General features: G+C 44.2%; 1 long non-coding RNA gene across 1 annotated transcript; it reads right to left on the minus strand.

Moving 5' to 3' along the window:
• Positions 1–2,140: 2,140 nt before the first annotated feature.
• LOC115415670 (uncharacterized) lies at positions 2,141–5,813 on the minus strand. Its single transcript, XR_003934848.1, has 3 exons — positions 5,756–5,813; positions 3,686–3,771; positions 2,141–2,505 (listed from the first exon to the last, which is right to left on the minus strand). It is a non-coding gene; the product is annotated as an uncharacterized LOC115415670 (long non-coding RNA).
• Positions 5,814–10,220: the final 4,407 nt, after the last annotated feature.

Here is a 10,220-nt window from a genome sequence, read left to right on the forward strand (position 1 = left end):
AGTAACCAGTGGATATACTACTACTACAAAATAAGTATTAACAATGGATATACTACTACTACACATACTAGTACTACCAGTGGATATACTACTACTACAAATATAAGTATTAACAATGGATATACTACTACTACAAATACTAGTACTACCAGTGGATATACTACTACTACAAATATAAGTATTAACAATGGATATACTACTACTACAAATACTAGTACTACATGGATATATACTACTACAAATATAGTATTAACAGGATATACTACTACTACAAATACTAGTACACCATGGATATACTACTACTACAAATACTAGTACTACCAGTGGATATACTACTACTACAAATATAAGTATTAACAATGGATATACTACTACTACAAATACTAGTACTACCAGTGGATATACTACTACTACAAATACTAGTACTACCAGTGGATATACTACTACTACAAATACAAGTACTACCAGTGGATATACTATTACTACAAATACAAGTACTACCAGTGGATATACTACTACTACAAAGATAAGTATTAACAATGGATATACTACTACTACAAATACTAGTACTAACAGTGGATATACTACTACTACAAATACAAGTACTACCAGTGGATATACTACTACTACAAATACAAGTACTACCAGTGGATATACTACTACTACAAATATAAGTATTAACAATGGATATACTACTACTACAAATACTAGTACTACCAGTGGATATACTACTACTACAAATACAAGTACTACCAGTGGATATACTACTACTACAAATACAAGTACTACCAGTGGATATACTACTACTACAAATATAAGTATTAACAATGGATACACTACTACTACAATACTAGTACGACCAGTGGATATACTACTACTACAAATACAAGTACTACCAGTGGATATACTACTACTACAAATACAAGTACTACCAGTGGATATACTACTACTACAAATATAAGTATTAACAATGGATATACTACTACTACAAATACTAGTACTAACAGTGGATATACTACTACTACTACAAATACTAGTACTACCAGTGGATATACTACTACTACAAATACAAGTACTACCAGTGGATATACGACTACTACAAATACAAGTACTACCAGTGGATATACTACTACTACAAATATAAGTATTAACAATGGATATACTACTACTACAAATACAAGTACTACCAGTGGACATACTACTACTACAAATATAAGTATTAACAATGGATATACTACTACTACAAATACAAGTACTACCAGTGGATATACTACTACTACAAATACTAGTATTACCAGTGGATATACTACTACTACAAATATAAGAATTAACAATGGATATACTACTACTACAAATACTAGTACTACCAGTGGATATACTACTACTACAAATACAAGTACTACCAGTGGATATACTACTACTACAAATACTAGTACTACCAGTGGATATATTACTACTACAAATATAAGTATTAACAATGGATATACTACTACTACAAATACAAGTACTACCAGTGGATATACTACTACTACAAATACTAGTACTACCAGTGGATATACTACTACTACAAATATAAGTATTAACAATGGATATACTACCACTACAAATACTAGTACTACCAGTGGATATACTACTACTACAAATACAAGTACTACCTGTGGATATACTACTACTACAAACACTAGTCCTACCAGTGGATATACTACTACTACAAATATAAGTATTAACAATGGATATACTACTACTACAAATACTAGTACGACCAGTGGATATACTACTACTACAAATACAAGTACTACCAGTGGATATACTACTACTACAAATACTAGTACTACCAGTGGATATACTACTACTACAAATATAAGTATTAACAATGGATATACTACTACTACAAATATAAGTATTAACAATGGATATACTACTACTACAAATATAAGTATTAACAATGGATATACTACTACTACAAATACTGGTACTACCAGTGGATATACTACTACTACAAATACAAGTACTACCAGTGGATATACTACTACTACAAATACTAGTACTAACAGTGGATATACTACTATTACAAATACAAGTACTACCAGTGGATATACTACTACTACAAATACTAGTACTAACAGTGGATATACTACTACTACAAATACTAGTACTAACAGTGGATATACTACTATTACAAATACAAGTACTACCAGTGGATATACTACTATTACAACAGTTAGTACAAATACTATAAACCTCTACCATCTATGGAAGTATAGAATAAACACTCTCATAACTATATGGAAAAGTGAGTGATGATGATGAAGGAGGAGAGAGGCAGGAGCACAGCAGGAGGTCCAGAGAGGATCCAGGGAAAACCTGTGAGGAGATAAAGCACAGAGACTCCAGGGGATACGGACGTGGATGTGGACGTTGGCATGGACGTTGGCGTGGATGTGTCCGTGGACGTGTATCTCATGGTGTCCTCCGTGCCTTCAGTCGGCTCCGCCCCCCACTGGCCTGGAACAAACATGTCATCATCATGTGCTGCTGTCACTCGTGTGTGTGAGTCCATGTCCAGTCCATTCAATCACTGAATCCAATCAGCTGATCAGGTAAATCCTGCTGACATGGGACGGCTCTGAAAGCACACAGGGTTTGTCTGGACTTTTCTGGTAGACTGGAACAGACAGGAGGTGGATTTACTAGATCCAGCACCACTTCCACAAACAGATGGACCAGTCTGTGTTTGTCTGCACCACAATGTCCATAAAGACATTCCAACTCATCAACATGTGGACAGCTGTGGACATGTGGACAGGTGGACAGGTGTGGACAGGTGGACAGGTGTGGACATGTGTGGACAAGTGTGGACAGGTGTGGACAGGTGTGGACATGTGGACAAGTGTGGACAGGTGTGGGCATGTGTGGACAAGTGTGGACAGGTGTGGACAGGTGTGGACAGGTGGACAGGTGTGGACAGGTGTGGACATGTGGACAAGTGTGGACAGGTGTGGGCATGTGTGGACAAGTGTGGACAGGTGTGGGCATGTGGACAGGTGTGGAGATGTGGACAGGTGTGCATAGGTGTGGACATGTGGACCGGTGTGGACAGGTCGACAGGTGGACAAGTGTGGACAGGGGGACAGGTGTGGACAGGTGTGGACATGTAGACAGGTGGACAAGTGTGGACAGGTGTGGGCATGTGTGGACAAGTGTGGACAGGTGTGGGCATGTGGACAGGTGTGGAGATGTGGACAGGTGTGCAGAGGTGTGGACATGTGGACAGGTGTGGGCAAGTGTGGACAGGTGTGGGCAAGTGTGTACAGGTGTGGACATGTGGACAGGTGTGGACAGGTCGACAGGTGGACAAGTGTGGACAGGGGGACAGGTGTGAACAGGTGTGGACAGGTGTGGACATGTAGACAGGTGGACAAGTGTGGACAGGTGTGGACGGGTGTGGACAGGTGTGGACAGGTGGACAGTCTAGTTTAGTTCTAGGCAGTCCAGGACAGCCCAGTTTGGGCAGTGGCGCCCCCTACTGTCGACACCACAAAGCCCGCCGTGGAAAAGGACAATTAATGACTGAATGGACCCAGTGGTTGTGGACAGTGGACTGCTGGTGGATGAACAGTTCCCATCCCTGGTCCCATGTCAGCACTGAGGTGTGTTAGTGAGCTGAATAAAGGAGTGAACTGACCCGACAGTAGAAGAAGAGGGAGATGGTCCCCATGATCAGAAGGAAGTGGACCACAACCACCCGGATGATCAGATGGGTCACCAAGTCTGAAACACAACAATGACAATGTCAACGACAACGACAACGACGACAACAACCATCAGGTCTGGGCTCCAAATGGGAAAATGGAAAATTAAGCAGAGAATGGGTTGAAGTCCAGATGAATATTCGTGTCAGATCGACTGTACACACTGTCTGTACATGATCACACATGGACTGGACAGGTTCTACCAGTGGAACATCTACACATCTGTTGGATAAATAAACCAACACTGTGGTCATTAGTTTAACAGATAATCTGATTCAAATCTAGAACACTGAACACATTTAATCTGAGGAGGATCATTTCTAACCCAGGCCCAACAAACCCCGCCCCCTCACACCTACTGGCTCTTATTCTCCACCCTGGTGTTATGATAGTGTTCATGAAGTTGAATAAATAAATGCACAGTATGTTTTCAGGACTTTGTTCTGTTTTCAGATTATTTCCTTGATATTATTTCATGGTCACAGACTCGAGGCTCAACATTTGAACCCACAGCACCTTTAATCACTTCCTCCACGGCAAAGTTCATTTGTTTTTTCAGAATAAGTTTATTAGAAATGACACGTTTTTGATGGATGTTTTTTTTTTTGGTGGTGTGTGTGTGTGAAAATAATTCACCCAAACTGTGAAAAAATACATAGGTCTGTCTGAGCTTTATGTCAGAGTGATGGAGAACAGTTACCTCTATATTTGTGCCAAGTTTGAAGTAAAATGAAACAAAACTGATGTTTTTTATGGACATTTTAAATTCCACCCATTATAAGTAAATGGAACAAAAAAAGATTTTAAAAAATCATAAAAAATTTGAACTTTGACCTACTGTTCCCAAAATGTAATCACATCTGTTCTGGGTCAGCAGTAATCTATAAAACTAATTCAGTCTGAATTCAACCAATAGATTTACTGCTAAAGTGTAAACAAACAAACAAACAAACAAACTGAACCAAAAACAACAGCCCTGGCCTCCCCTTTGGGGGCGGGGTCATAACTGTAGACCAGTGTATTCAGCACTGGGACATGTTTATGTCAGGGATAGAGACTGCGATCTGGTAGGATCGGCGATTCTACCAGTAGAGACTCCGATCAGAGTCTCTACTGGTAGAAACTCTGATCCAAACCCTAACCCTAACCCTTCTACTGGCAGGATCGGAGTTTCTACCAGTAGAGACTCTGATCGGAGTTTCTACTGGTAGAATCGCCGATCCTACCAGATCGCAGTCTCTACCCTAACATTTACATCCTGAGGACGTTTGTGCTGAGCTCAGTGGGATTCTGAGTCTGAGTTCAGACTGAAGACGCATTTGAGTCTGAGGGAAAAGTGGCCATATGTGACCTGGATCTGATCTGGGACACACAGTCTGAACAGCACTAGTCTGACCCAGACCACTTTCATATGTGGTCCTAAATCTGACCCAGACCACTGTCATATGTGGTCCTAAATCTGACCCGGACCACTGTCATACGTGGTCCTAAATCTGACCCGGACCACTGTCAAATATGGTCCTAAGTCTGACCCAGACCACTTTCATATGTGGTCCTAAATCTGATCCAGATCTGATATTTTCCAATGTAATTTCACTCTGAACGTCCAGGTCGCATTTATCCGACCTTTACGTCATTGAAATGCGACAAACGTCCCAGTTGTTGGTCGGAGCGGAGGAAAACCATATTTCCTTCTGTAAACACAGTGTGTGTCTGCGTGGTCTGGTATTCCATCAGGACCTCTTTAGTGCATGTGGGTCACTTCAGGACCTCTTTAGTGCATGTGGGTCACTTCAGGACCTCTTTAGTCCATGTGGGTCACATCAGGACCTCTTTAGTGCATGTGGGTCACTTCAGGACCTCTTTAGTGCATGTGGGTCACTTCAGGGTCACATTCAGTTCAGACTCTAAACTGACAGAAGTCGCATTTAATGTGAATCTGAACCAACAAAAAACAAATCAGATTTGACCCAAATGCATTGTGGGTGTTTTGTGTGTGTTACCTCTCACAGTCAGATAGAGGGCGGGGCTCTGAGACGACGAGAAGCTGCGGTTATAAACGTCCACGTGATAAACACATGTGTAGTTCCCTCGGTGGGCGTAGCCCATGGAGGACAACAGGAAGTGGGCGGAGTGATTGACAGCTGTCAGGGTGAGGTTCAGGGGCTTCTCGGTGTCGGAGATCAGCCGGAAGGAGCCTCCTGGGTACTGTGGTCGGACGGAGCAGGTGACGGTGAAGTCGGAGCCCACCAGCACCCGGAACCCCTGCCGGTAGACCTCAAAGACCCCGTCAGACAGGGAGATGTTGGGCTGAGGCAGCAGATCTGTCCACACACAGAGACATGATTGGACCAAGCAGCACACATGAGCACAAACAAGCAGTCAGAGAATCCATCCTCCTCAGAGACACAGATGGATCTGATCCACAGGAGTTTGGGATGGGATGAACACTGACCAATGAAAACAGGAGGAATGGGTCATTTAGAGCACAGCTGACCTTCAAAGGCATTATGGGTAAAAAAGGACACACATGTGGTGCTTTTACAGTCTCACATGTCAACATTTGGCCCTTTTGTCCTAAATGAGACTAATGGGAAATCTGTTTGTGTTTTCAGCCTCATCTGGTCCAAATGAAGACGTTCATTTGGGATCTGGACATTCCAAAGGTCAAAGGTCAATATTTGACACATTTGACCAAAAACAACAATGAACTGAGACAAAATAATCAACTGATGAAATGAACAGATTCATTAGATGGAACTTTAAACGTCAGAGTCAGAACCATCTGGTCACTGAGAATTCAGTTCAGACACAGTTTGTGTCCATTTGTACCTGAACACACCACGACCACACCAGAGGAGTGTTTATAGTAATCAGCTAGTTCAACACAGTCCCTGGGTCCAGATGTCAGCTTTACACAAGGAACTGAGACCCTCCACACAGGTCTGTCTGTAGAATCATCTGTGCTGTCGACTGAAACAACTGATCCACAGTCCAGATGTTGACACACAGCAGATCCAGACTTCAGGTCCCAGTCTTTAAATGGGTCTACTACTGGTCTCCACTGTCCCTGGTGTTGGATCTCCAAAGTACCAGCACAGCGGCTTGGCTGTCCCACCAACCTGACACCACCTGGATCTGAGCAGAGACACAAAGACAGGAGGACTGGTTCAGCTGTTTAGAACATGTTTGGACTGTCATCCAAGAGACGAAGAGAGACGAAAGGTTTACAAAAGAGCTGAAGCAGTCCAGTAGAACCCAGTAGAACCAATAAGATAAGATCAGATCAGATCAGACTTTATGGATCCCTCCATGGTGAACTTCCACAGCTGACAACAGCAAAGACAACAATAAAGTGCAGGGAAGACGATCTGAAAATATGCACTTATGAAACATGAAATATCTGCTATTTTATAAGTATTTATATACATTTAGATATAATGTAAATATTATACCCCCCCCCCCCCATATATATGATATGGGGGGGGGGGGGTGTTCCTGTGAACTCTTCTATATTCTGATGGCTGTGGGAAGGACTGACCTGTGCTATCCCTCATTCTCTCATTGGACGTGTAAAAGTCTGTCATATGAAAGCCACGCCCCCTTGGTACCTGAACAGGTGAGTCCTGCAGCTGGTCCAGGTGAGCAGGTCTTCCCAGCTGAGCTGGACCTCCTACAGTCCAGGACCGCAGACTCATTTCCTTCACACTGGAGCTCACTGGTCCAGACTGGAGCCTCCCCCTCTCCATAGAGCCCCCCCTGGAGGAGCCCAGGAGCCCCACAGCCCAGCTCCCTACAGACCACCTGGGCATCGTTCAGGTCCAAATCCTCTTCACACACTGAGGACCAGGACTGGTTGGAGCGGACCTCCAGTCTGCCTGAACACAGACTGGAACCATGGACCAGTCTGACAGAGTCTGTGGACCCACAACAACACACACACATGTTTAAAGACACAAAAGCCCCTGGACAGACGGGGGTGTGAGGGTGGACTCTGTCAAAGCCTCCTGTCAGTCATTAGTGACACAGGAACTAAACAGGACTCATGGACCAGTTCAAGCAGAGACACAACGTCCTCAAAGAAAACAGCAGAACACAGAACACACCAATAAAAGGCCCTTTAGTGTTGAATGTGGAGCTGAAGGACACAGTGAGTGTGTGCTGTAGTTGACCTGGATTCCAACAGAGGGCGCTGTCTACATTCAGACTGGACTCAAACAGACCTCAGGTCCACTCTGTGGATCCTCAGTCACAGGTTAGAGTTAGTTTAACGTCAGCGCTGGTGGACACACAGTCATTCTGAAGTCAGACTGAACATTCAATATGTGTGAGTGGGGTCTGTTCAAAGGCACACACACAATCCCAGTGGTCAGTGAATGCACCATAATGCAGTGGGTTTGATCAGTGACCTGTGCACTGGTTCATCTCAGACCACTGGAAACATGTGGCTCATGTCAAACGTCTGCGTTTAAAGGTTTTGGAGACTTTTGTGATGAATTTTTCATCAAACCTCAGTCCTATCCTCAGTATCATGAAGCTGTCAGTCTTTCTGTCATTACTCAGCTGAATCTCTTGCATTATGGTGAACAGTTAGTGCCATCCACCGTAAACAAACCCTGTGTGTTTACATTCAGAGCCAGGAGTTACCTCAGGCTGCCGCTGCCACTGCAGGCGACTGCGCAAACCTCCGTTTCCCACAAAGCATGTCGTGACAAAAAAATTCCAAAGATGCCCGAGTTCCCTCCTGGTTCTGAATGTAAACACACAGGGTTTGTTTACAGTGGATGGCACTAACTGTTCACCATAATGCAAGAGATTCAGGTGAGTAATGACAGAAAGACTGACAGATTCATGACACTGAGGATATGACTGAGGTTTGACAGATCTGATGAAAAACTCATCACGAAAGTCTTCCGCACCTTTATGGACATGGTTTAGTGTCAGTGATGTTTCCATGGTGTCCTCAGAGTCCAGCAGACCCACATAGAGCTGGAAAAAGAGCACATGGACCAACACAAAGTCCAGTTCAAACTAATGGACTCAGTCCTTCTGAGCTGTTCAACAGCCTGTTGGAAAGCAGAGTCATGTGACCACGTTCATGGACTGGAACTGAATTCAGCTGCATGTGTTTGATGTTTCAGTCCAACTGTCCAATGTGTGGACCTGGTCTGACTGGGTCTGGTTTGACCCAGCTCAGATAAAACACACCTGAATGGACTCATGGAAGAACTGGGACAGAACCAGGACCATCATCAGTAGACTTACCTGAACAGGTGAGGGACAGGGGGGGGTCAGAGGGGTAAGGAGCTGTTCTCACACAGTCCGTTGGTGCAGATGTAGAGAGAAGACAGGTGGAGCTGATGATCCACAGAGGAACAGATGAACCAGATCTTCTCCCAGAAACAGCAGATCCACAGTCCAGTTGACGACATATGACATCTGCTGCCTTCAGGGTCCAGGGGTCATAATAAGATACCATGTTTCTCCATTCTCCATGATGTTTGATGTGTACGTCACCGTTACAGCGACTGGCTCCTCCCACCAGTCTAACATCATCAGGATCTGATCAAATACAAGTGACAGATAAATGAGCTCAAAGTGAGTGAATTGATGTCAGCTGGTGTCAGTCAAAGCTCCGCCCACCTGTGCAGGTAAGGTCTACAGCTGTTCCAGATGAGCAGGTCTGTGCCCCTGAGCTTCCACAGTCCAGCAGAGCAGACTCATGGCCTTCACAGGTGAACGTCTGCACCACAGGAGCCTCCGCTGCTCCAGAGAGCGCCCCCTGGAGAAGCCCAGGAGCCCCACAGCCCAGCTCCCTACAGACCACCTGGGCACCAGGAAGGTCCAAGTGTCCTTCACATACTGAGGACCAGGACCTGGACTGGTTAGACCGGACCTCCAGTCTGCCTGAACACACACTGGACCCATGGACCAGTCTGACCGAGTCTGTGGACACAGATGGAAGAAGACTGGAATAAGACTAGTGTCTGAAGTGGACTCTAATGCTGCGTTTCCACTACGTGGAACCAGCTCAGCTCGGCTCGGTATTCCTGCAGACCGTTTCCATTACAAGATACTACCAACTTTACAATACCTGGTCGTCATAGCAATGCAGCGCGTTATTTCTGTGTCGTCTGTTCAGAGAGTTGCTGAAAACTCACTTGTTGCGTGTTGTCTCGTCTGAATTTTTACGTCGGCCACCAAAGACTGAACCTCCTGGACCGACCATGGTGTAGTTTTGGGCTGTTATCATGTGGATTAATGTACCGCTGTATTTACTGTCCACTTCTGCATCTGTTTTTTGTAAAACGGCGGGTCACAGAGAAAACTGTCTGACCAGTCAGTGGTCTGCAGTGTGTACACGTCATGTTTTAGTATCTGGTCCCCAGTCCTGGAACCTCGGTGGAGGTGATACCAAAAACAGTAGTACCGGGTACCAGATTCCAGGTCCTTTTTCATAATGGAAAC

This window comes from Sphaeramia orbicularis, chromosome 24 (genome assembly GCF_902148855.1).
Source record: "Sphaeramia orbicularis chromosome 24, fSphaOr1.1, whole genome shotgun sequence".
In the NCBI taxonomy this organism is placed as follows: domain Eukaryota; kingdom Metazoa; phylum Chordata; class Actinopteri; order Kurtiformes; family Apogonidae; genus Sphaeramia; species Sphaeramia orbicularis.